Here is a 26318-nt window from a genome sequence, read left to right as displayed (position 1 = left end):
CCACTGCAAAGTCCCAAGGGCTAGCAGTGCAGCAGCCTTACGCTGAGTCCTCCTCAATGGGTTGGGGTATTTACTCCTTTCCTTCCCTTACCCAGTGGGGCTGTGGACAGTCCACCCTGGGTAGTGGTAGAGGTGCTCAGAGGGGAGGGGTTGGAGGAGGGGTTGCAGCAGCCACCGTCCCCTCTGCCGCCCCCAAACCCCCCACCCCCAGGGCACAAATCCTCAGTGACAGGCTTCAACACCAGTGACTTTCCCAGCTCAGCAGGGTGTGGGCAGAGACCACCACCAATGTTTGGGCATTTCAGGTCATAAATCAGTGACACCGTCTTCCTTTTGTGCAATGCACCACAGACCACTGTCCACGGTCCGCTGCTCTCCTGCCAGATTCTCTTCTCTTAGTGGGGCAATTTATAAATTTAGCTCACTTATTCCCCAGGCTAGCACAAGTATCAGTTAGCTGACGAAACCTATGCATTCTTCAAAGAGAATTAACGAGCCACACAGAAAAGTTTTAAACTATTTTCTTTATTTTCAAGTCTCATTATTTGACACACCAAAACGCTTGTTTTGAATATTAATTTGAGTTACATCTGGCGCATCCATGGGAAGGTTAACTCTAACTTTCTTGCTCATGTATTCTAGTGCTTACTAAATGCATCTGCTCAGCATCAAAGCCCGTCACTGCCCAGCACGTCCACCAGATGGCGACTCAGTGTCACTTGGCACCTTGATTAGGAACGTAGAGTTCATTGTGCGTCACCATGCAGACAGTAGTCCATCGCAAATCAATGCAGTGAGATTTTTGCAGCAATGATTTGTGCGCTGCACAAGTCACCAACCTGTTGGTTAATGGAGTCTATGTGGTACTCTCTTATATAACAGCACATATACCAGTTTTTTTGGGATGTACCCAATGTCCATACAAGAGCACACTGGAATGTTTTGTGTATGTGGCTGTGACCAGCGTGCCATACTGTGACCACACTTAAACACATAAAGCAATCAAAGAAGTTGCCTCAAATTCTATGACAAGACTGGAGGCGAGCATTATGCTTCAACTTCTTTAATTTACTACTCTTCAGCAGTTTCAACAAACTCATAAAACCATAACAAAACACTGAAACATGTCTGAACAGACATTTCTTCCTTTGAAACTACAATCCCCATTCTCTGTAGTCCATCTCACTCCATGCTCAGCTATGACCACTTCCTGTCCCTGAGCTCCTCTTCTTCTTTTACTGCTCTTCAAGCAGATAAATACTATTCTGATTATCTCCCTATCTAATGTGGAATTTTAGTAGTTTCACCATTGTGTAGGGATAGGATAGAGTGATAAGCATATCTTGCCAGAGTACGACAGCGCAACGCAGGCACAAGAGCGCAGGAAGGTATATTTTATTCTTTTGATCTTCGGGTCGTTAATCTTTGGCATATCGATGTGAGTAGCGCATCGGCGCAACGCTCATTGACTGCGAGCGGCTTTATCTAGCGTTCGCGCGAATAGCCCGTTCGTGCGGGCGTACCCCACGGCACGTCCGACCCGTGCCATATTACCAGCACCCCAGGGGTGGCTGCCCGTCGCCGTGGGAGTTTGCAGCGGCCCAGTGGAGCCGCGCAGAAGTAGGGAGTCCCCAGCCCCCTCCCTCGCGGAGGCGGAGGCAGCGGGGACTCTGAGCGCCTAAGATTGCGGCCCCCTTCTTCAGGGAGGCGGAGCCAGCAGCACTCTAGTACGCTGAGGCCCGACGGCCCCCGGCTTTGCAGGGGCGGGACCGGGACGCAGAGCTTGCTTCCGTGTCGCATTTCTTGCAGCCACGCAGAGCAGAGCACTCTTTGGAAGCCGGGCCCAGCAGTGATTTGATAATAAGCTACGCAAGTAGCCAGAACGAGCACATCTGCTCAAATTCCCGAGCGTAGGAGCTTGGATTAACACGTGCGCCCCAGAGCGCAGATTCAATCAGCAAACAGCTCTCTGAAAGAGCTACGGCCTCGCGAGGCGAACCAAGGCTTTTGCCTAGGCTATGTACAACGCTCCTCACAGACAGTGAGAACGACTAGAAAAACGCCCATACCAGGCACATTTAAGAACTGTATTAAGTCTGGTGCAGCCACAGCTCAAAAAAAAAAAATATATATATATATATATATTATTGAAAGTGATTAAAAAGGAAAGAGAAAGAAGTCCCTGATATTGCATACTAGAGCATTTTGAGGACATCTGAAGCACCTATAGTGAAAGGGCGTGCAGAGACACCCTCACGGGTACATCAGGCACACAGCACCCTCCCAAGATGTCGGAATTTGAGTGGAGTGAAGAGGAGCAGCCATCAGACCTTGCTGCCAGCTTCATGGAGGTGCTGGAGAGTTCACTTATAGATGCAGTGGCTCAAGGGGTTACACCCCTGCAAGATAGGCTGGAGTCCCTAGAGGCAATGCTACACCATCCCATAGACAGTGCCGGACGGAAAGATTGCACGCCCGCAGAACCCTCTGAAACGGGGTCAATGGGGAGTACTAAGGCCCGAAAGAGGAAAGCCTCTTGCGACCCCCAGGGCCCTTCGGATGGGGCAAAAGAGAAGGCCCCAGAGGTCGTTGACGCCTTCGCAAAGCTCCGTGAAGCATATTTGCGGCATCAGACAGTGCCGGGCCTCACGACCCCCACTCCAGGGGAAGAAGAAGATGGAGAAGAGAACCCACGCTCAAAAGAGGAGCTGGAGGAAGGTGACCCCCATCCCAAGATGAGGAGGAATCAAGGGAGGAGGAGGAAATCAAACCCAGCAGAGGGAAGAGAATCCGCAAAGAGAAGCACCTTGAAGAGGTGGAAAAGGATATGTTTGACCCGGACAGCATCCGGAACCCGAGGTCCTCGGACTGGCAACCCTCGCCAAGAGTGGCTCAGTATATGACCAAGAGGTTGAATAAAGCTCTGGACAAAGAGGTCGTCCAACACCTTTGGGCGGAGTGCCCTAGGCCGGACCTTCCGGGGAAAGTGTCCGAAACGCCGGAATGCTGACATTCGTATCGAAAACAAGCAAGGACCACCGTAAAGGCATTGATAGATCTTGGAGGAGTTGTCAAGAGAAGGTGCTTGACCTGGACGGCCCACTCGCGAAAATCATGAACCTGGCAGAAAGGGCCAGGGATACTGGAGAAGAGGTGGACCCCGACGCCCTGGCAGGCTGGACACAGAGAGCAGTATGCCTCTTAGGGAATGCTAACTGCGCCATCGCCTCGAAACGCCAGAGAGGTTTGTTATTGAAAATTGACGCAAAGCTCAGTGACCTAGCCTCATACGAGGCCGGAGAGGCAGCACAAGGACTCCTCTTTAGAGAAATGGGACGCTTTGTCGGCACCTACATGTCACTGGAGAAGGCGCAGGCCTCAATCCGAAAGATTTTTCCTAACCGAGTTTTTGGCAGGACCAGTCGCCACAGGGGTCATTCGACTGGTCGCAACCAGGGTGGAAGAAGACCCCAGAATCCCAGAGCCCAATACTGGGAGAATAGGCAGCAGGACTCCTTCTTCCCGTCCAGGGGACGCTTCCCAAGAGGGCGCAGAAGAAGAGGATCCGGCCATGGTCAAGGGTTCACTCAAGGTGAGAGGAGCGCATTACCCCCCTGTAGGGAGGAGAACTGGCATGTTCTTGAGAAACTGGCACGTGCTTTCCAGCGATGTGTGGGTGCTACAAACAGTTTTGGGTATGCATCTAGAGTTTATACAACTACCCGTACAGGAGCGCAGGCCTCACCAGCAGCATTTAGAGTGCGCAGAGCAGAGGCTTCTCGACCAAGAGCTATACCTGTTAGCGAAGAACAACGCCATAGAGAGGTGTCCAGGAGAACCCGACTTTATAAGCAATATGTTTCTGGTGCACAGAAAGGAGAAAGTGCGTCCAGTGATAAACTAAAGGAACTGAACGGTTGGATAGTTTACCGGCATTTCAAGATGGAGGGCATCCATCAACTCTGAGACTCGCTCAGAGAGAAAGATTGGCTGAAGAGGCTGCATCTGAAGGATGCCTATTTAATGATCCCAATTGCAGCAGAATTCAGGACTTTCCTAGCTTTTCGCTGGAAACGACAGCTCTGGCGATTCAAGACTATGCCCTTCGGGCTTGCTTCAGCACCCTGGGCCTTTACCAAGCTGATGAAGCCAATAGCGGCAGCTATAAGAGAGAAAGGAATAAGATTGATCATTTATTTAGACAATCTTCTGCTATTAGCCGAGGACCGAGAGACTCTCATATACCAGACAAAATGGTTCCAGGACCTGCTATCATCCCTAGGATTCCTAGGAAATATAGAGAAGTCAGACACCGAAACAGCCCAAAGGCTGGACTTTCTGGGTTTCGTCCTGGATACCAGGAAAGCGACGCTCGAGCTGTCTGCTCCAAAAATTTGTGACATCAAGAGGGAATTGAGGGGGTGCCTACAAAGACAGGTAGTGTCACTCCGAACACTGGCAAGAATAGTGGGGCTGTTAGCACCTTCCATTCAAGCCATATTTCCCGGACCTTTACATTATCGAGCACTGCAGAGGTTGAAGATAAGGCATCTGCAGCAGGGCTTGAGATACCATCAATCGGTGCCGTTGGATCAGGAATCCAGGACGGAGCTGGAATGAAGGTTAAAGAATATGGACGCCTGAAATGGACGTGCCATTTTCGAAGACAGACCGGATCTGATTATAGAATCTGACGCCAGCCAGCTGGGCTGGGGCGCAAGGTGCGGAGACCTACAGACGGGGGGAAATGGAGCGAAGAAGAACTCTGATTACACATAAATTGCCTAGAGTTACTAGCAGGGTCCTTTGCGATCAGAGCCTTCACAAGGGGGAAGATGAGATTGTGCGTCCTATTAAAGATGGACAACATATCAGCGGTGCGATATATAAACCATCTAGGCGGCACCAAATCCAGGATGCTAGATGAGCTAGTGAAGGACTTTTGGCACTTCTGCCTGCAATCGGAGACATCGGTCACAGCAGAGTACCTCCCCGGGACGCTGAACGTAATAGCGGACTGGAACTCACGCTACCTCATGGATTCCAGCGATTGGAGGCTGGATCCAGCAGTGTTTCAGAGGATGACCGAGAGATGGGGTCCGCTACATATAGACCTCTTCGCATCCCGGTTGAACGCCCAGACAGCAGAATATTTCAGCTGGACACAGGGGCTCGAAGGACAGCTGCGTTCCTGCAAGAATGGAGCGGAGGTCCACACTACGCGTTTCCCCCATTCATGATGCTGAGCAGAGTTCTAGCGAAGTGTCGGAGGGAGAAGGCAGAGTTGCTGTTAGTAGCACCGTTCTGGAAGTCTCAAGTGTGGTTCCCGACTCTTATGGAACTAACAGTGGATTACCCGAGAATTCTCTCAGAAGGAGAGCACCTGCTGACGTACCCAGTTGGGTCATATCATCCTCTGAGAGTGAGAGGGATACTCCCACTCATCACGTGCAGGGTATCAGCAGATGCTGGGCGTTGCCAGGCATTTCGTCACAGGCTGCTTAGCTCATCACAGAATCCTGGGCTCCGTCCACGAGAAGGAGCTACGACGCGGCTTGGGCCAAGTGGACTAGCTGGTGCAAAGGGAGAGGTGTTCATCCCATTTCTGCGCCTGTAGTGATGATTTTGAATTTTCTAGCACAGCTGTTACAAGATGGTAAAGTGTTCCGTACCATAGGAGTGTACAGGTCTGCCATTTCCGCGGGGCACCTGCCAATCGAGGGTGTACCAGTAGGTGAGCATCCAGCAGTGATTAGGCTCATTCAAGGAGCCAAATTTAAAGCACCTCCAGAACCTCGATATATGACAGTATGGGATGTACTAATAGTTCTTAAGCTATTGGAGAGTTGGCCCGGGAACAGATATCCTTGAAACAATTGTGGGGGAAGTTGGCAATGCTTTTGTGCTTAGTCTCTTGTAAACGCAGGTCAGACGTGAGAGCCCTAGAAGTAGATAGTAAGTCATTTGGACTTCCAGAGGGCGTAACATTTACAATATCGAGGAGAAATTTACACAGGCACGTCTTCAGTACACTACCTATATTTCCTGAGTAGACCTAAATGGTGTGTGGCAAGTTGCATCAGAGAATATGAAAGCAGGACAGCGGAACACAGAGCAGCAAATACCACGCAATTGCTTATAGCGCGTAGAAAGCCTTGCAAGGCGTATCCACAGCTACTATCGCCAGATGGGTTAAAGAGGTCATGCATGCAGCAGGGATAGATGTGGGGAAGTATGGGGCACATTCTGTACGCGGAGCTATGGCATCTTAAGCCTTTAAGACAGGAGTATCCCTTAGAGATATGGGCCTCATTCCAGGTTTGGAGCTAACCATGGAGTAATTAGCTCCATGGTTGCCTCCGAAACCGTCCCAAATCCGGCATGGTGAATGGAGTAATTACCGGTCCATTCCAGGGTTGGAGGGACCGGTAATTCCCCATTCACCTTTTGCCCTTCCCCATTCTCATTTCTTCCCCATAGGGCTCAATAGGAATGGGGAAGGAGGTAATTACGGCACCGCAAATTACGGTACCGTAATTACCTCCGAAGTACCTTTGCGGGTCCCGTACTTTACTCCTGCTAAAAGCAGGAGGTAAGGAAGGACCCGCAAAGGGACCTCGGAATATGGAGGTATGGGATTACTGGCATCGGCACCCTTACCGGTGCCGGTAATGCCTTACCTCCAACCTCGGAATGACCCCCATTATGTTAGCAGCAGACTGGTGGAATGATCGAACATTTAAAGAATTTTATTTCAAGCCGACAGAGAGTTTAGCGGTCCCTGTGTTGGGAAGCTTTGAACAAGCATAATGCTCGCCTCCAGTCTTGTCATAGAATGAAGATTGCCCCTGCTAACTGCGCAGGGAGTATTAATTCTATTAAAGACTAGGAGGCGAGCATTAAATTCCCACCCAAGCTATGTATGGCACATGATTTTGGATTATAGCATGTGATAAGAATGTGATGATATTGTCAATACATGGACGCCACCCTGACTTCTCTGCTTTGTATTATTCCTAGGAGAAGAGCAGAAGAACAATTGAAGTAGGAGACTAGCAGAGGTAGTCGCCTGGCGTCGAGGAAGTTCGACATTCGGTTTGGAGTGGTTCATGTCTTTTCCAGTTGCAGGACTTAGTGTGGAGTTCTCAGAGTGACTTTTTCAGAGCGAGTAAAAGAGAGGAGGAGCTCAGGGACAGGAAGTGGTCATAGCTGAGCATGGAGTGAGATGGACTACAGAGACTATGGGGATTGTAGTTTGAAAGGAAGAAAAGTCTGTTCAGACATTTTTCAGTGTTTTGTTATGGTTTTATGAGTTTGTTGCAACTGCTGAAGAGTAGTAAATTAAAGAAGTTAAAGCATAATGCACACCCTTTCTACACTGCCACACCATGATTTTCACTAGCTGTAGGCCAGCACCAATAAGAGATACTAATGCCAGCTCTGTTAGATAAAGCATGGGTCTGCTCTTATTTGCCAAAATAACCCGAGGCCTGCGTTATAGTGAGGAGGTAGTGGCTGATGAACTGTGGACCCTTTACCATGCATTAGAAGCCAGTTGCATTTAAAATGCTTCATCAGGTTATTACTGGTCAGGCTAAAGTTTGAAAGAGGTACAATACTTTCTGTGTAGCCTTCCTGTGCATTGTTTATTGGGTCTCTCTTATGCAGTATCCTGCCCTGTCTGTAGTTATAATTCCCTAAGGATGTTACTGTATTGGGGTTGGACATGTTAACACTGAGACCCAGCGCTTCTTCCTCTAAAAATCTTTAGAAACAAGAAGCAAAAGAGCCCTTTTACCCCATTTGAGTGGCTCATGTTGCAGCCATTTTATACTTGCACCCAAAAGTAAGCTGTCCAAATGAGCATGCATGGTTCATGACTACAAATATTTGAATGTGACGGTGAGTATTGTGAACCGTGATGTGAGCACCAAGACATGCATCACTTATGAATTTAGAGATTCACTCATACAATCCTTTTATCACAGATTTGTTAATCAAATATAGATATTTCTGATCACATTAACATTCCTTGAATGCTATGTGATTTAATTCAAAGCATACAGGAACCTTGAAAGTATACAATAAGTGTACCAGACAATCCATCATGGAATGATAGCCTTCTATCAGAAAATAATTCATATGGTTAGTCTAGTATTGCCCCTTGCGAAATACAAGTGAGGTGCTACAAACAGCAACACAGGGCCAGGTCAGTGGGCCCTCAGACCCCGGTAGGCTGGTCACAACTCAGTTTGCCAGTACAGAGTTTGAAACTGCATTTAGGCAAGGCCTTCCCTAAGAGCAGGTGACAGACAACCCATTCACTTGGGCAGCAACAGCTGTGTTTCCACATTAGAATTCCTCTGTAAAGTATTTGAATTACAATGTAAATTAAACCTGCTTCACTTATTTAGAAATGATTTATTCATATTGCAGAAGGGGGTTTGTCCCACGATGCATATGTGTAGTTTGGGAGTGACAAGTTCCAATGGAGGAGGGGCATTCTGATGTTTCGCCATGGGCACCAATTTGGCTAGAAACTGCCCTGCATACAATAATCACAAGACGGGTGCCTTTACTGGGTGATAACGGCCCAGGGCTCCAGTTACAGATCCTGTATAGTTATTATTGAATACCTCAGGCTGATCAGCGGAGGAGGACACTAGGTGAGGGAGAACAGTCTGGCAAGGCGGGGGAAGCTAGATATCTGTTTCAGGCAGAGACGGGGGTGATGTGCGGCCTCGACGGTGACTAGCACAGGAGGGAGAGCCGGACCGAGTACTAATTCACAGCATTACTGGGCGCCGCACATGCCTGCAGTCGCTTGCCTACTACCAGCGGCGGCCTAATGTAGCCAATCGGGTGGAGAAAAGCCCGGAGGCTCCACGCTCTTCCCCGGAGAAGAGCGTAAGAACCAGCATTCTCCGAAGAAAACCCGGAGGTTGCCAGCAGATGTACGCATGCGCGGAGGGAGTAGTGTCTCACCTCACCTCGCCTGGCGCGTGGTGCTCCATAAGTAGCGTCTCCGGCTCTGCGCAGCCGCAGTGCCGCGCACGGGCCGCCAACACGCACCTGCCAGTGCTGTGTCTCTGGTTCTGCGCAGCCGCAGTGTAGCGCAGGCGGACGTCGCCGCCATCACGCATCAGGGACCTCGCTTTGTCTCTGCTCTGCTTTTCTCTTTCTTGGGGCTCCAGCTCAGAGTCCCCCAAAAGATCCCCACTGCGGGGAAACCCACCCAGGATCCCTGGGGGCACTGCCCGGGCAGGGCTCAGAGGAGGTGAGTGTCTCCAGGGGCCAGCAGTCAGTGGCGGGCCATCAGGCGTCCAGATGCCAGCAGTGGCCGGAGACGGCCCTGGCAACATGTAGCCAGGGACCTGCAAGGAGGCCCCTTCTCTGCCGCACCTTACCCTCTCTTCCTCGTCTCAGTCATACCAAGTGCAGGCTGTCACCCTTCTCTGGGTGCCCTGCTCCCAGAGGCTAGACATTATTACCCCCCCTTCCCCCCCCCCTGGATAGCCTTGTGCTTCCTCTTCGCTTCTGCCTTCTCTCTCCCTCTCCCCTGCTAAACCTGCTTAACTCCCCACTGAAATTCTGCACTATACCTGCATCTTGGCCACTCTCAGCGACCTCGGTCCAGGGCCCAGCCACTCTCCACTTGCACTGCCTCCCTGGCTCCCCCTGCACTGTGGGACTGTCACTGTATCCCTACAGCCCCCTTCCTAGCACTTGCTCTGCACTTACCTCGCACTTGCCACCAGCTGGCCCTTTTATTTATTATTTAATTACGCTACTTACCGTGTATTGCACTTTCCCCCCCACCTCCTCCCCCTGCACTTTCTCCTTTTCCCCTTACCTCTGCACTTGCCCGATCTGAATGACACCTGGCCTAGTAGGATCGTTTGTCTGTCTTCCCCTTGTTTCCCTCCCTCCCTGCCTCGTCGCGCCTTGAAACACTTGTGTATAGGCGCGTTACAAATACCATATCATATCATATCATTCTGCATCCTTCTGGGAAACCACTTTAGGGTCCCTCCCAGCAGCCCCTGGTGGGCCTGAGCAATGGTGGAGCAGGAGTGGTCCTCTGCACCCCCAGTCAGCAGACCAGCCCCTGTAATGTACCCTGAGCTGGGCCAGTGCAGCTGATTTCGGGTCAGAGTAGGGCCTGCATGGACTAGGTCTATCTTTAGGTACTTCAAGGCGTGGTCTTCCATGAAGCCCTGAGCAGAACAAACAGCTACAGTAAGTTGTCTGGGTACCTGCACGCTGCCTTTGTCCCAGCCCATTAAGTGGCTGTGCTCCCGGCATGATCCTAGTGAACCCTCTACTCAGGGATGGCAACAGGGTCTTTCAACTATTTCAGGTTAAAGGGGCCCGAGCCTCTGGGAGACCCCCAGTCGCTACTCCTGTGAAAATGCAACATATTTCATTCAGGGCTTTACATAGGCGCATTGAAGTGTACATGTTACAGGCTGCCTTTGCTGGAGCCCTTACGGTCATCACCTCTCTGGGACCTCTGCGGCAGCACTCTTATCGTAACTCTTTAGTGGGCACCTGGGGTTTCAGCTCCCTTGTGGCTGGCTGTCCCATGATAGATACTGTGCCTATTAACCCCTGGCTGTATTCCTTTGTCTCCATTTTGTATTTTTATAGTGCTTGACGTCTAAGACCTTTATAAAAATAGTAATTCAACCAACAGATCAGTGAGAAAGAAGATTGTCTTTAAGCCAGGGTTTGTAGAGAGAAAAAGAGGTTATTGAACGTAGAGGGAGAAAGGGAGTTCCAATGTTTGGGGACCATCAGGGCAAAGGAACGAAAACGATAGGGGGCACAAGGAAGTCGAGGAACAGTTAATAGAAAATGGGATTCGAGTGTGAATGAAAATGGAAAGAAATCAAAGAGGAAAGGTGAGCAGGAGCAAGACCATTAGGACACTTAAAGACAATGCAGATGAAGTTGCGAAGGAGACGAGATTCAAAGGAAAGCAGAAGAAATGGTCACAAGGCAGCAAAAGACACAGAACACAAAGCAAGATGTGAAGAAGGGATGCCGAAAAGACGAACAGTAGAAAAGATGGGAAAATAATCAGAGGGGATGAGAGCATTTTGGGAAAAGTCTATGTAGAAAGGTTTAAGCTCAAGTATAGGGTGGCAACTGCCCTCCTATGATATGCCTTTTTGTTTTTTAACAAGAGTTAAGGATAACCTAACAAAAAGCCAAGTGCATAAAAAGTGGCAACATTCACTGTATACAACTACAAATTCAACCATGACACTCCAATTATAAACACTAACTTCACACCGCTACAAATCAAGTCCGAACACTCATTTCAGTTATGGCCCTGATGTAATCTGTTGTATCCTTGAAGTTAGTGTTCAGGTGCAGTATGCACTGTGTGTTTTTCGTAGTCCCCAGAGCATGAATGAAGGAAGGAGCAAAAGACAGGCATAAAGGTGTTATGTCGGTCTTAACACCTCCATTCACACTCTGGGGTATATACATTACTTTTGTGGGCGGGGCAGAATGGGCACTACGTGTCCGCCTTCCTTTTATCCTCTCCCTTCAAAAACAGTTTTTTTTTTTGAGCATGGGGTTTTCATGCTGGTGTAAAACCATTGAGTTCCAATGTGTATCTGCCTTCTTTTTACACCATCAAAAAGCAAAGCACTTACATAGGAAATTATTGCATACGATGCCTGCCATGCATGTATGGCAGGTGCCGCTTTCTCATTTTTCACTGCAGTGTGCAAAAGAGAGGTGTAAAGGTGTTTCCACCACCTCTTTATACTTCTCTTTTTCACTCTGCAGTGCATGTGACGAAAATTACCCAGAGGGGACCTGTTTGCACATACGTGCAAATGTAAACTGTCCTCTCAAGACAGTTTTTTAATTTTTTTTTTACAAAATGTGCTTCTTAGAATTTCATGGTTGAATTTATAGTGTTATAAAGTAAGTATTTGTATCTTAACCTTGTTATTCCCACTCTTTGTACATTAGCCTTAACTCTTGATTTAAAACATGTTTTTATATATAAATTCAGTGGTTTTTGTGTGGAGAGTATGGCGCATAGTGTGTGAGTGTATGTAGTATAAGAGAACGTAGTATGAGTGTTTGCAGGGCCACTGTACATGTTGCACCAATAGGTTTCTTTGGGGCTCATTAGCCCTGGCCTTCAGCAATGGCAACTGTACTTGATGGAACCAATACGTTTCGTTGTGGCCAACTAGCCTGGTCCTTCGATCATGACCAGTGGCCGCGGCCTTCAGCGATGGCCACTGTACATTTTGCCACAATAGTTTTTTTGGGGCCCAATAGCAATGGCTTTGGGGCGTGGCCACTATACATGTTGCACCAATACGTTTCTTTGGGGCCCACTAGCCATGGCCTTTGGCACAGAGACCCATGACCCCCTGCCTAGTAGATGTGATCACTGTGGGTGTAAACTTTAATTTTGGTGTTTCCACTCTCCTCCGATTCCCATGTCTGCGGTATTCCCCCGATAATCCAATAATGTTCAAAATTCATAAACTCTTCCTAGTCCTCTTGGGACACTCACCAAGCATCCCCCTCCTCTTGCCATGGTAAGGGTTAGAATTAGGGTTGGGGTTAGGGCAAGGGTTAGATTTAAGGTTAGGGCTAGGGTTATAGTTGGGGTTTAGCGTTAAGTGGGTTGGGGGGTCCTGAGGAGGAAACCCCCCCAATATACAATAAACATTAAAAAGTTACAAAGAGCTGGCCAGTGCCGACATTTCAGCACTGGACAGCTCCATGTAACGTTTTAACGTGGGAAATAAAAGCATTGAAATTCTATTTTTTACATTTAAAAGCACATATCCATTGTAACTTGTCCATCCCTATATTCGATGGACAAGTTTCGATGGAAATGTACTCTTACATGTACAAGATAGCATTTCGATGGATTTCCATTAGATGGATTTGCATCGATGCATTTGTCTGTTTTCGGGCTACTTTTCCCTTTTCAGTACTTCGCCGGTTACACAGTCTACAGGCGCTGTTCAGTCAGTTTCATTGTGTTCGGAGGTGAAGAGCCAGGTTTAATGAAGTTTTCTGAATTTTGTATGGTCCTCCATAGTTTGTATTTCCGTGGGAAGAGAGTTCCATAATTTCACAGCTAGGCAGGAGAATGCTGATCCACACAGTTTTTTATTTGTGTATTGTTTAGGTTCTAGGTGGATTTCGTTGCAGGATCTCAGGGTTCTGGTTGGTTTGTAGATGGAAAGTTTATTTTGAAGAATACATTCTGCTCCTTGGTCGTGTATTGCTCTGTGCGTTATGCACATTGTTTTGAAAGTGATTTCTTTTTTAGACCCAGAGCCAATGTAACTTCCTAAGAACTGGTGTGATGTGATCTCTTCTGTTGAGTTTAAGGAGAAATCTGGCTGCGGCGTTTTGTATTCGTTGCATTTTCATTAGTATAATTTATCCTGGACAAGATGAGGGATATGATGGGCAGTGCTTTATGCGTGAATGAGGGGAATGGTCGAATTTTTAAAATCGTTTGTAGGTGGAAGAAGCACTTCTGGATTATCGCGTTAACACTTTGTCCATGGTGATTTAGAGGTTTTTTTACAGCTGCAAATGGTGTCAATGGGTTTCCCAGTTCTATGGCCCATGGGATAAGCTGAAAAGAACATTTGGTATGTACTCATACCAGAGCAACTCTCGCTCGTAGGTCTGCATAACTCAACAAGTCACCATGCACGCATGCCAGAGCAATCTCTTATATGGTTGCATCCGGCACTTAACATTGCGGTCAAGAACCGCAAGTAATTTCACTGTTCAATGGGACCACTGTCCCGGGCACTCGGCGCAAGCAAGCTTCAGTGGATCCAATATTTACATGCACTAATGTCAATATTGACATAAACATTTCACGACACGCTGCGCACCCAAGCGCGTGAAGTCCCACACACTATTACTTGTGAGGTCCATACCAACATAGCTATATCAATATGGCGCGAAGACGGGGCCACACTCCATTATCAGCACACCAGGAATATTCCACACGGGACATGGCCTTCCATTAGGTAAGCCTATACACTGTCCCACTATCCAGCTGTTAGTGAATGTGACATCAGAGACCAAGACCCTGTCTAGCGATCTGTTACTATCTCCATAATAAAATAGAATCTGAATTCAAATGAAACTAAAATACAATGAGCCTCATTCCGAGTGCGGTGGTAAGGGGTTAACGGCGCCGGTAAGGATGCCGGTGCCGTTAACCCCTTACTGCCGCATTCTGAGGTCCTTAAGCGGGTCCCGCTAAGGGCGGCTGGTAAAACCAGCCGCCCTTAGCGGGTCCCGCTAAAGGACCAGGGAGCTAATAACGGGCCCATTGTTAACAGGCCCTTTATTAGCTCCCTCCCCATTCCCATTGAGCCCTATGGGCGCTCGAATGGGAATGGGGATGGGGATGGCCTCCCTGAATGGGGAAATACCGGGTCCTCCAAGGTTGGAATGACCCAGTAAGTCCCCATTCAGGGAACCCGGACCCGAGTTTGTGGCAGCCTGGCTACCTCCAAATTCGTAATGAGGCCCAATGTTTTAAAATGTACCTGTTATTTATAAAGCCAGATAACAGCTGATTTCAACTGCATTTCAAAGACAGTGGGCTTCATTACGAGTCCGGCGGTACCTGTGCCGGTAAAACTGGCAGGCTGCCGCCGGACTCGTGATGATTTACCGCCTCCTAACTTGCTAGAATAACCGGGGCACTCCAGCCACAGCAGTCCGGTAAATCACACGGCAGCAATTATCCCATAGGACTCAATGGGAATGAGGAGGACGGAAGCACCGGCAGTGTGTGCAACAGTGCCTGTGCTTTCGTGAACTGTTTGTAGCGTTTTTAGACAATGGGCCTCATTACGACCCTGGCGGTAGCCGTGCCCTTATTAAGGGCCCAGCTGCCGCTGGTAATGATTTTTTACCAGAGCCCAGAAAAGGGCAATAGCTGGGTCATGCCGACCTTGGCGGACCCGGTAATTGCCTTTTTCTGGGCTCCGGTAAACATTAATCCCCATTCCCACTTGAGCCCCATAGGGCTCAACGGGAATGGGGGGGATGCTAACAATGGGCCTGTTAACTACAGGCCCGTTGTTAGCAACCTGGTCTGCTAGCAGGTCCTGCTAAGGACGCCTGGTCTGGCCAGGCTTCCTGAGGCGGACCCACAGCAGACCTCGTAATGAGGCAGCCCGGAATGAACGGTGCCGGTCCCTTACCAGCACCGTTCATTTCGCGGCAGCCAGCGTCCTAATGAGGCCCATTGTCTGGCGCTTCACCAGTAACTCGTAAGTGCATAATCTAATAACCACATGCTTTTGTAGGAACATATAATTGAGAACCTCCAATGTGGAGGGACCCCTCGTGACATAGCTGCAACCTGTATCAACAGAGGTAAGCCCACTCTAAACAATTATCCACTTTACGTCAGAAGCCGTATACCTAGCTCAGCCCACCCACTAACCAGGGCATGTTACTTCACAGCATCCATTTAAGGAGAAACAATCTCCAGTTTCATATCAACTGCAAACTACATGAACCCTATGATAAGTGTCCATTATGGCTTCTAACCCACACCTGTGTGGCACATATAATCCTGGCTGCTTCAGGCTACTCGCATTCCCTCTCTCCATTTCAATTTGTGATCCACAGGTTACTGTTAAAACCCTCACTGGTAAGTGTTGTCCATGCATTTTTATCACTGGATCAGGTTTGCTATTCCGTCTGTCGCATCCAATAATATGTCAGTTGTCTTTGCGGTTTCTAGTTCTTCTAGGTTACTGTCCCTGATGGTTTTCCAGTTTCTTTCCAAATTGGTGGGGATTTTAGCTGATTTTTGGATGGGTTTGATGGTATTTGGATCACAAAGGGGATGAAGAGGTCACTCCATAGTATTTGAATGGGCAGTGCTGTTGTGATCGGGTCTTTTTTGGCAAAGATTGTGTCCAGGGTGTGTCCTGCTTTGTGTGTCGCTCCTTTCACCATCTATCGAAGGTTCATGGTCTAGAGTTGCTTGATTAATGTTTTCTGCGAGTTGGTGTTCTCTTCTTCGAACCTTATGTTGAAGTCCCTAAGATGTCAAGGAGTTCCCCCCTTCTCACCTGGGTCCGGTGTTTGCCGGTGACTTCGATCGCTGCCTTCTTGCGAACGCTCCTGGTCTTGAACAACACTGCTCGAGTTTCGTCTGGTTCCAGGTTGCGTTTAGTTCCGGGATCACGGAGTCCAGGAATCCGGGAGGTTGCAAAGGCTAGAAATGCTTGGAACCAGGAAGGGAGAAAGGGACAGGAGTGGGTAATAGCACTGGGACAAGGAAACAACACCGCAAGCTACAAACACACGTCTGGGCTACTCTGCAATAGCATTGAGACGCGCTGAGCCGCGGAAGGCGTGGTCTATAAATAGACCACGCCGCTTTCAGCGCATGGAGCGAGCAAGGGCTTCAGCTCTGGATGGCCATGTTGGAAGTAGTACGGAATGTAAGCCCCGTTGAGACAAGGACCAGGAGGTCCAAAAGGGGCGTGATCTGAAGTTCATGACAGCATGCCTCCTCCGAAGGCCTTTCCCTCCAGGTTTGCCCGGGTGTATTAGGTGAAATCTTCTGAGCAGCCGAGGAGCCTTGATATTTGAAATAGGTTCCCAGGTCCTTTCGCTAGGAGGATATCCTTTCCACTCCACTAGATATTGAAGATGGCCCCGCTTATACCTGGAGTCACAAATCCGGGACACCTCATATTCCAGTTGGTTGTCAACAAGTAGAGGAGGTGGTCTACTGGAATTTCGAAAGGATTGGATGTAGGGTTTCAATAGGGATGTGTGAAAAACTGGATGAATTCTTTTCCAGGAGTCAGGTAGCTTGATTCGATATGAGACAGGATTGATAATTTCCTTGATGGGAAATGGACCATAGTAGCGGGGAGCCAGCTTGTTTGGTCGTAAGTGTCGGGGGAGTAGTTTTGATGACAACCACACTCGGTCACCGACCGTATAGGAAGGACCTGGTCTTCTCTTGGAATTTGCATACCTCTTGGTCTGTAATCTGGCTTTCTCTAAGTGTTCTTTAGCCTCTCTGTGAATGTTGATAAGGGTTTCGATCCAGGAGTCAACAGTACGTACTGGTGTAGGGTAAGGAAGAACCGAGGGTAAGACCGATGGATGGAACCCCTGACTACAATAAAAGGGGCTGGTCTGTAGCGCTGAGTGTTCAGAGTTGTTGTAAGCGAACTCCGCAACGGGTATCAGGAGAGACCAGTCATCCTGGACCTTGGTGGCGAAACATCGGAGATATTGTTCCAGGGTCTGATTAGCACGTTTTGTGGCTCCGTTGGTTTGGGGTGATATCCTGAAGAGAGGGCACGTTGGATTCCTAGTACCCGACAGAGGTGTTTCCAGAATTGTGAAATGTATTGAGGACCCCATCGGATATGATCTTGGAAGGAAGCCCATGTAGTCGGAATATGTGTTCCAGAAATATTCCAGCTAGCTCTGAAGAGGAGGGTAGTTTCATCAGTGGCGTAAAATGGGCCATATGGGTAAACAAATCTATGGTGACCATGATGGTAGTATATCCTCGGGAAGGTGGTAACTCCACTATGAAGTCTGTAGCGATGATTTTCCATGGTTTAGAGGGTAGAGTGGGCTGCAGAAGAAGACCCGCCGGTCTCTTGTTATCATGTTTATTTTGGGCACAGGTTATACAAGCCTTGATGTATTGCTGCACGTCAGACTTTATTTTAGGCCACCAGAACTGTCTCTGTATAAGACGGAGGGTGTTGGTGATACCTCGGTACCTGGAATGGAGTGTGTCATGGCAAAGGTTTATTATCTTTTGCTGTAACTTCCGTGTAGGGATGAATAGTGCATTGTCCTTGAATAAGTAGCCTTCCTTGGCTCTTAATTTCCAGAGATTTCGTGTTGAAATGTCCTTCCATAATTCCGAGGATTGAGTTTGCGATCAGACTTTTCCAGGAGATCAACTGATTGGGCTACGAATATCGTGGGAGAGAACATCTTAGGAAATGCCTTATCTTCAGTGGTCACGTAGTCAGGATGGCGAGACAAGGCGTCAGCGATCAGGTTCTGTGATCCAGGGACATGGGTAATGTGGAACTGATACTGGGCAAAAAAGTCGGCCCAACGTGCCTGACGACTGTTCCTGCACTCCAGTGACTGTAGAATTTGAAGGTTTTGTTGATCAGTACGGACTTGGACAGGATGTCTGGCTCCCAGAAGTAGGTGTCGCCATTCAGTGAAGGCTTGGCGAATGGCTAAAAGTTCCTTTTCCAGGACTGAGCAGTGCGTTTCACTAGGAGTTAAGGTTCTTGACAGATAAGCAACGGGGTGTTCCAAATCGTCCTCCATCTTCTGCTTCAACACTGCTCCTATGGTGTAATTAGAGGCAACCGTTTCCACTAAAAAGGGTCGACTTGTATCGGGTTGAGCCAAAATGGGAGCTTATGTGAACACAGTCTTTAAACGCTGGAATGCAGTTTCTTGTAATGTTGACCAGAAAAATGGGGTGTCCTTCTTTAGCAGAGCCACTATGGGTTGTACAATCTCAGAAAAGGTGGCTATGAACTTCCGGTAGAAATTGGCTAGTCCTAGGAAGGATTGGATTTGTTTCACGGAGGTGGCAGTAGGCCAGGCGAGAATGGCCTTTACCTTTGAAGGGTCCATGCCAGTCCCTTCTGGACTAAGGATAAATCCCAGAAAGTGCACAGAGGTAACGTGAAACAAACATTTTTCAGGTTTGGCTAAAAGGTGATGTTCCCAGAGTCTTTGTAGAACTGCCTTAACATGTCCTTCATGCTTCAGAGGGTCATTGGAAAAGATCAATATGTCGTCCAGATAGACAATGACGAAGAGAAACAACATATCAGAAAACACCCTATCCATAAAACATTGGAATACTGCTGGGGCATTGGCTAGTCCAAAGGGCATGACCAGGTACTCGTAGTGGCCAAAGGGTGTTCTAAAGGCGGTCTTCCACTCGTCTCCTTCCCGGATATGGATCAAATGGTAGGCACCCCTGAGATCCAATTTGGTGAATATTACGGCTCCTCTCACAGCTTCCAGGATATCCGAGATCAGGGGCAGTGGGTACCGATCCTTGAGAGTGTATTGATTTAAGCCTCTATAGTCGAGGCAAGGTCTGAGTTCCTTGGAATCCTTCTTGGGAACGAAGAACAATGAAGCACCCGCTGGAGATTCTGAGGGTCTTATGGTGCCATTTTCAAGATTAGTGTCTAGGTATTCCCGAAGGGCCTTTTTCTCGGGTTCGGAAAGAATGAACATTCTGCCGAAAGGAATTACAGCTGAGGGATCTGTATCTATGGCACAGTCTTCGGGCCTGTGAGGGGTTAAGGCATGGACTATGGCAGTAGAAAATACATCAGCATATCCCTGATAGGCCTCTGGAACTTGTATGATATTGGAAACCATGAGTGGTGTTTCTTGGTCTCTTGGTGGTTCTTTAGGAATTAACGAGGAGGGATCCAGGGATAGACAGTAGGACATACAGAACTCTGAGCCCAGGAATAATGATCCTGCTGTCCAATTGATATACGGATTGTGCTTTTGTAACCAGGGCATGCCCAAAACCATGGGGTAATGGGCTGACTTAATGATGTCGAATGTAATCCGCTCTTGATGATGGTTTCTGGAAAGTTGGATCTCTTTAGTCTGCAGGCTTATGGGTCCTGAAGAGAGAGGTCTTCCGTCAATTGTTTCCACCGGCTGCAGGGTGTTTCGTTTCTCGTACGGAATATGATGACTAACAACCCAGTCTTGATCAATGAAAATTCCCATAGCTCCGCAGTCTACCAAGGCCAGAATGGGATAGGTCTTGTCCTTGGAGGGCGACAGGAAGGCCTGTAGTCACCAAACTGTTTTGTCCAGGAGAGTTCAAGGATGGAATTGATGTGGAGGAAACATCTCTCTCCCGAATCTCTGCTCCATTTAAGATCGGGAGCTGGCGTTTCCCGAACGCCGGGGAGGTGCCAGAGGACATTCCCTGACCAAATGTTTGTCTGAAGCACAATACATACACAAACCCGTATGGATCCTTCTCAATCTTTCTTGAGGTGATATGGGTCCACGAAAGGCTCCAATTTGCATGGGTTCAGGTTCTGGGGCTGGACTTGGATTTGTGTCTGTTCTGGCTGTGCTTTCAAAGGACGTCTTGGGTGGGTTTCCCTTGGATTTCTTTCCTTCAGCCTTCCTTTCCTGGATGCGAAAGTCTATTTGCACGGCCAGGTCCATTAGTGCTTGGAATGAATTTGGTCTGACCACCCTGGCCAGTTCATCCTTGATCTCTTCGTTTAGGCCTCTCCTGAACAGGGTAAAACCAGCCTCAGAGGACCAGTCTGCTTCCTTGGCTAATTGTTTAAATCTGGTCACATAAGTGAGCATATCTTGGGAGCCCTGTTGGAAGTCCAGCAAGCGTTCTTGGGCAGTATAGACCTTCTCTGGACAGTCAAACATGCCTTTAAGGGCCTCTATGAACCCATCGTAGTCGTCTAGGAGGGCATCGCCGGAGTTAACAAGGGGTGTTGCCCAAGTTAAGGCGCTGCCGGAAAGGTGGGATATGATGAAACCCACCTTAGCCCTAGGAGTCGAGAAATAATAGGGCTTGAAGGTAAAGTGGACCAGGCATGAATCCAGGAATCCGCGAGTGTTTTCGCCGAACCATCAAACTTGTCAACAATACCGCCCAACAGGGCACCCGCCTTTGTAGCAGAATCCCGGGATAAGACCAATTGTTTGAGCGCGGCGTTTTCCGCCTTAAGATTTTTAACCTCGGTTGATAGTTCTTGCATGTGTCGCATTAAGTCCTGCACGGCGGCTTCCATCTCGTTTTTAGGTTTGATCGGGTGGCGTCTCAAACTGTCAAGGAGTTCCCCCCCTTCTCATCTGTGTCTGGGGTTTGCCGGTGACTTCGATCGCTGCCTTCTTGCGAACGCTCCTGCTCTTGAACAGCGCTGCTCGAGTTTCGTCTGGTTCCAGGTTGCGTTTAGTTCCGGGATCACGGAGACCAGGAATCTGGGAGATTGGAAAGGCTAGAAATGCTCGGAACCAGGAAGGGGGAAAGAGACAGGAGTGGGTAATAGCACTGGGAGAAGGAAACGATACCGCAAGCTACGAACACACGTCTGGGCTACTCTGCAATAGCATTGAGCCGCGGAAGGCGTAGTCTATAAATAGACCACACCGCTTTCAGCGCATGGAGCGAGCAAGGGCTTCAGCTCTTGACGGCCATGTTGGAATTAGTACGGAATGTAAGCCCCGTTGAGACAAGGACCAGGAGGTCCAAAAGGGGTGTGATCTGAAGTTCATGACATAAGAAGGATCATATGATCATGTTTGATGGCTACATTGGTGACTGCTTCTACGAACGTGTCTGTGAAGGTGGTGTTGTAGGTTGGAGGCCTGTAGAAGAGTATGAATGTAAAGTTTAATTGTGGGCCTGTGATAAGGTGACGGATGAGGGATTTGCAGCTTTGGATGTTTAAAGGCTGAGCTGTTTTTATTTTTAGGTGTCCTTGGTAGGGCACTGCGAGTCACCCCCCTCGCCCCCTTTTCCTTTCCTGTTTGCCTGATTGCATTTGAAGTTATCAGGTAGGCAGCTGTGTAGTATGACTTTGTAGTCTTCAGCTAGCCAGGTTTCTGCAGGGTTTGAAATGGAGATTCCATGAGCAGGAGCTAATGCCAGCTCCTGGGTGTCTGGCATCACCCTGTAGGCAGGAGCTAAAGACAGCTCCTGGGTGTCTGGTGTCGCCCTGTAGGCAGGAGCTAAAGCCAGCTCCTTGTTGTCTGGCATCACCCTGTAGGCAGGAGCAACCGCAGGGGAAGCAGGAGCTACCAGCAATTCCCCTTTAACTTTGTATCCATATTGTATGAACCAGTGTGTTTAAATGTATATTGGATGTGTTCTAATTCTTCTTTATTAACATTCTCAAATACTCAGTTATTGTCACATTTACATGTTTGGAAGGCATCCGTTGGCCCTAGGAGCCAAAAGTAGTTCCTTGTAGCTGTTGGTTTCAAGCTAACCAGGCTCTGCTATGCTAGAAGGTGCTAAATAGCTCTAAGCTCACCTCAATTTCGAGCCCTGTTTCTGTGATGAATGGGATGCTAATTCCCCCGTCGCAGAGTAGGTGGTAGATCTCGGTAGCGTGCATGGCCATCTGGCGTTGATTAGGCTGCAGTGTAGTATTCTCTTTGTAGTCAATTGATTTTGTTCTGGTTTGCTTCTTTGGGTGGTTTTGTTGGTTGATCTTATCGCCTTTGGGTTGTTGTTCTTGTTTCGTCATTGAATAGGTTGGGTACGTACCTAATTCGCTTCATTACCATTTCAGGCTCCTCTTCCAATTCAGGATGGTGTTGGCATTTCTATTGGGGTTTGGTGCTGCATGAGTGAGGGTACAGCTTCTCATTCTTCCGGTTGTTTCTGCCTTTTTTCTGTGGGATCCTGATATCTTGCTGTTGTGTATGGACATCTGTTCTGTTGCTTCGGTTGTTGCGCGGTATGCTGTGTTAGGCAGAAACCTGTGCAGTTCCCTCTGGGGCCACTGCAAAAGATTTAAGACTACAGGTGTTTGGCAGTAAACCCACTTGGTAGCAGTCTGTACCACACAGATTCACTTGGTAGCTGTGGCTGAGCAGTCAGACTTCCCTCAAGAAGGGTTAGGCAGTATACAGGGTATTCTCAATAGGTCAAGAGGACACAATAGAACAAGTAAATGCTGACCAGGACTTGGTGTAAAAGAGATATAATTATTTATTTAAAACCACATCTAGAAAAACACACAGGCACTAATAGTAAGCAATTCAAAAACACAGTCACTAAAAGATATACACTCCCTTAAAAGAATATTAGACAAGTCTTAAGTAAAGCCCCACTTATTTTCAGACAGCGGTGAGCGCTTAACGTAGATGGCACTCTAATAGTTCGTTTTTAAAAGGGAGTGAAAAGCAGAGAATAAGTTGAAACAGATCCCAACACTTTTACAAGAACATAACAAGAGAGGAAGGCAAAGTAAAACCATGAAGTTAGAGTTCAATAGGCCGGATCCACTTTAAGAGGATCAAACGAAATGTGTCCAAGGTCACACGGTTGCAGTGCACAAAAGTCTTGTAACGGTTCAAAAAGGAGTTGGACCAAAGAAAGGGACCAGTTAGAGGGTCAAGGTGGCCAGCCCAGTCCAGAAGGTTAAGGGCTTATTACCTTGTAGCAATCTTTAGAAAGGGAGGCCTGGCGGACGCGGTACCTTAAAGTGGTGAGAACACTCCAGCGGGGGCAGTTGTTCCTGGCTGCGGATGCAAGTCAGTGCTTCGTCTGGGGGAAGAGAGGGTCTCGTTGTGGAGGAAGACAGGAGTTTGTTGCACTGCCTGGGAAGAAACCAGCCGCAGAGTTTCTCAGGTACAAGGAGCTGTCCGTTGATTCACGGTTCAGTGGTGAGTGGCTATCCGGCCGCCGGGGTGCTTGGCACGGGCAGTTCGACCACAAACCGGTCTGGGGTGCGAAGAAGAAAGATAAAACTGGTTGTGCCCACCAGTCAGGGGAAGAAGCATCTCCAGCCGGGAGATCTTCTCTGACGTCGGGAAGTGGTGAGTCGGTTCCGCAGGGCTCCACCGGTGGTGTCGTCGAGGTAGGTCGGCTCAGCTTCTCCCTCACGGATTCTCAGGTCCTGTGCTGACTTCTGAAGTTCCAGTCCCCAAAGCCCTTCTTTTATGCAGCATACCCCCATTCACTCAGCCTAGCTGTCAATCAAGCATGCTAAGTGGGGCCAATCACACAAGAGTGCGACTTGAGTTACCAAGGTAACTCAGACCAGGGTGCCTAAACCCCCTCCCACGCCCCCTGTGGTACCCAGACAGAGTGGTACCACTTTTGGAGGCTTCTGTGGAGAAGCCCGCCAAAAAGTGGAACAAAGGGCTCGACTTGGGTTGGAGTCAAAGAAGAGAACACAAACGCCATTTTAGAATCGAGTCCTAGCAAAAAATACCAACCGGCGAATTAATATTAATTAAATAAACCGGCGGTATGTTCGAGACTATGAGAATTAAATAATTAAAGTTGGTAGCCTCGAACAATGGGAAAATCCCATAGGAAAATATTCGCGGTCGAATATAAAAAGTAGTTTCCACTGCCACCAGCCAAAACTCGATCAGGGGGGGCGGAGGTGTGCCCCCTCGACTAACAGACCCCGGGCAATCGAATTGCCCCGACCAGTATGTTCACAATATGATGGTTTGTACTGGTTTCTGTTAATAATTTGGGACTAGTAAAGCCAATGGTGACTTTACATGCCCTGGGACACAGTAGTCAGTCCCAGGGTATGGAGTCTATGGTGGGGTGTCACTATGACACCCCTGTGTTGCTGCACGGAGGGTGTTGTGTAACACACATAGTAAAAACACATGAGACCATATGGAGTAAAGGACCCCATAGCCCATAAAACACATTACCAGTCAAAAGAACACCATAAATCATGTCCAAGAGTGGGAGAAAAAGAGTCTCACTCTTGGCAGGGGGAAAAAAACAAACTCCAGAAATCCAGCAAAGCTGCTGGGGGACTCACCAGGTTAGGAAATTCAGCCTAAACAGAGAATTCTCCCTAACACTCGCCCCCGCCCCCAGACTAAGGGACAGGAGGATTTAATCCACTCCTGGATGAATCTCATACCTCTAGTCGATGACATACATCCTAGAGAGACTATCAGCATTTTGGTGGTGACACCCTGACCTGTGCTCAATGGTGAAATCAAACCCTTGCAGGCAGATTGACCATCTCAATAGTTTTGGGTTTTCCCCTTACATTTGCATTAACCATCTCAAGGGTTGGTGGTCAGTCTGAATGACAAAAGTAGAACCATACAAGTATGGCCTAAACTTCTTCAGAGCCCACAAAATAGCAAAACACTTTCGTTCAATGGTTGCCCACCTTGTTTCAGGATCCTTGAGTTTTCTACTGATGAAGCAAATGGGGTGCTCCCTACCTTTCCCATCCAGTTGACTGAGGACTGCACCTATTCCTACATTTGAAGCATCTGTTTGCATAATGAAAGTTTGGTGATAGTCAGGAGCTCTGAGTACTGGGGCTTGGCAAAGAGCCTTTTTCAGTGTTTCAAAGGCCTGATTGCATTCCTCATTCCACCTAACCTTTTTAGGGAATTTAGGAGAAGAGATGACATTCAGTGGAGAAGCTATGGACCCATAGTTCTCAATTAAATTCCTGTAATACCCAGTGAGACCTAAGAAGGCTCTCACCTGGGTCTGAGTAGTAGGTGTTGTCCAATTTTGTACAGCTTCAATCTTACTGGGCAAAGGCCTTATTTCTCACCTCCTACCTCATGTCCAAGGTAGACCACTTTACTCTGTCCAATCTGGCATTTACCTGCCTATATGGTCAGATTGGCCTTTCCAAGAGCCTGCAAAACATATCTCAGGTGGTCCACATGTTCTTCCCAGGAATCGCTGAACACTGCTATGTCATCCAAGTATGCCATGCAGAAGTCCTCCATCCCATTCAGAACCTGGTTTACCATCCTTTGAAACGTAGCAGGTGCATTTTTCAATCCAAAAGGCATAACCTTAAACTGGTATAAGCCAACTGGGGTAGAAAATGCAGTTTTCTCCTTGGCATGGTCTGTCAGGGCTATTTGCCAATAGCCTGACGTCAAGTCAAATGTGCTGAGGAACTTGGCTGCACCAAGTCTATCCACCAACTCATCTGTCCTTGGCAAAGGGTGGGCATCAGTCTTAGTGACTGCATTAAGAGCTCTGTAATCCACACAGAATCTAAGTTCTTTAGATCCTGCCTTTGGTACTAACACAACTGGGCTAGACCATGGACTAGTAGAGGGCTCTATTACCCCGAGATCAAGCATCTTGTTGACCTCACCTTTGATGTGGGTTCTTACATTTTCTGACATTTGATATCCTCTGCTTTTTACTGGCAGACAGTCACCAGTAAGTATGTCATGCTGACCCCAAGGGGTCAAGCCTGGTGAAAGTGAGAACAGAGAGGCAAACTGATTTAACATAGATTTGCACTCTTCCTGTTGCTCAGGTGTCAGATTTGAAGAGAGATTTACTCCTTCAATCTTTTCGTCTAAAGGTAGGCCTCTGAGGAGATCAGGAAGAGCTTCACTCTCTTCTTCTTCCTCTGATGATGCTAGAAGCAAAGCTCCTACATCAGGTCTGGAGACATACGCTATTAGCCTGTTGGTGTGGAAGACTTTTGGAGCCTCCTTGGGGTTGCCCAAGTCCACCAGATAGTTGACTTCTCCAAGTTTACCCA

The 26318-nt window shown here is 48.2% G+C and overlaps 1 protein-coding gene across 1 annotated transcript in view; it reads left to right on the top strand.

The window, feature by feature from the left end:
* The first annotated feature begins 9112 nt into the window (after positions 1-9112).
* The window catches only part of LOC138489512 (zinc finger protein ZFP2-like), an 81028-nt gene continuing 63822 nt past the window's right edge, over positions 9113-26318 (top strand). Inside the window, exon 1 of the mRNA XM_069617254.1 lies at positions 9113-9277. The gene's annotated coding sequence lies outside the window, so the exon portion shown is untranslated. The remainder of the gene's footprint in view (positions 9278-26318) is intronic.

The sequence above is a fragment of the Ambystoma mexicanum genome, chromosome 9, assembly GCF_040938575.1.
Source record: "Ambystoma mexicanum isolate Mex_15411 chromosome 9, UKY_AmexF1_1, whole genome shotgun sequence".
NCBI lineage: Eukaryota > Metazoa > Chordata > Amphibia > Caudata > Ambystomatidae > Ambystoma > Ambystoma mexicanum.
This window is presented reverse-complemented; position numbering and strand designations above follow the sequence as displayed.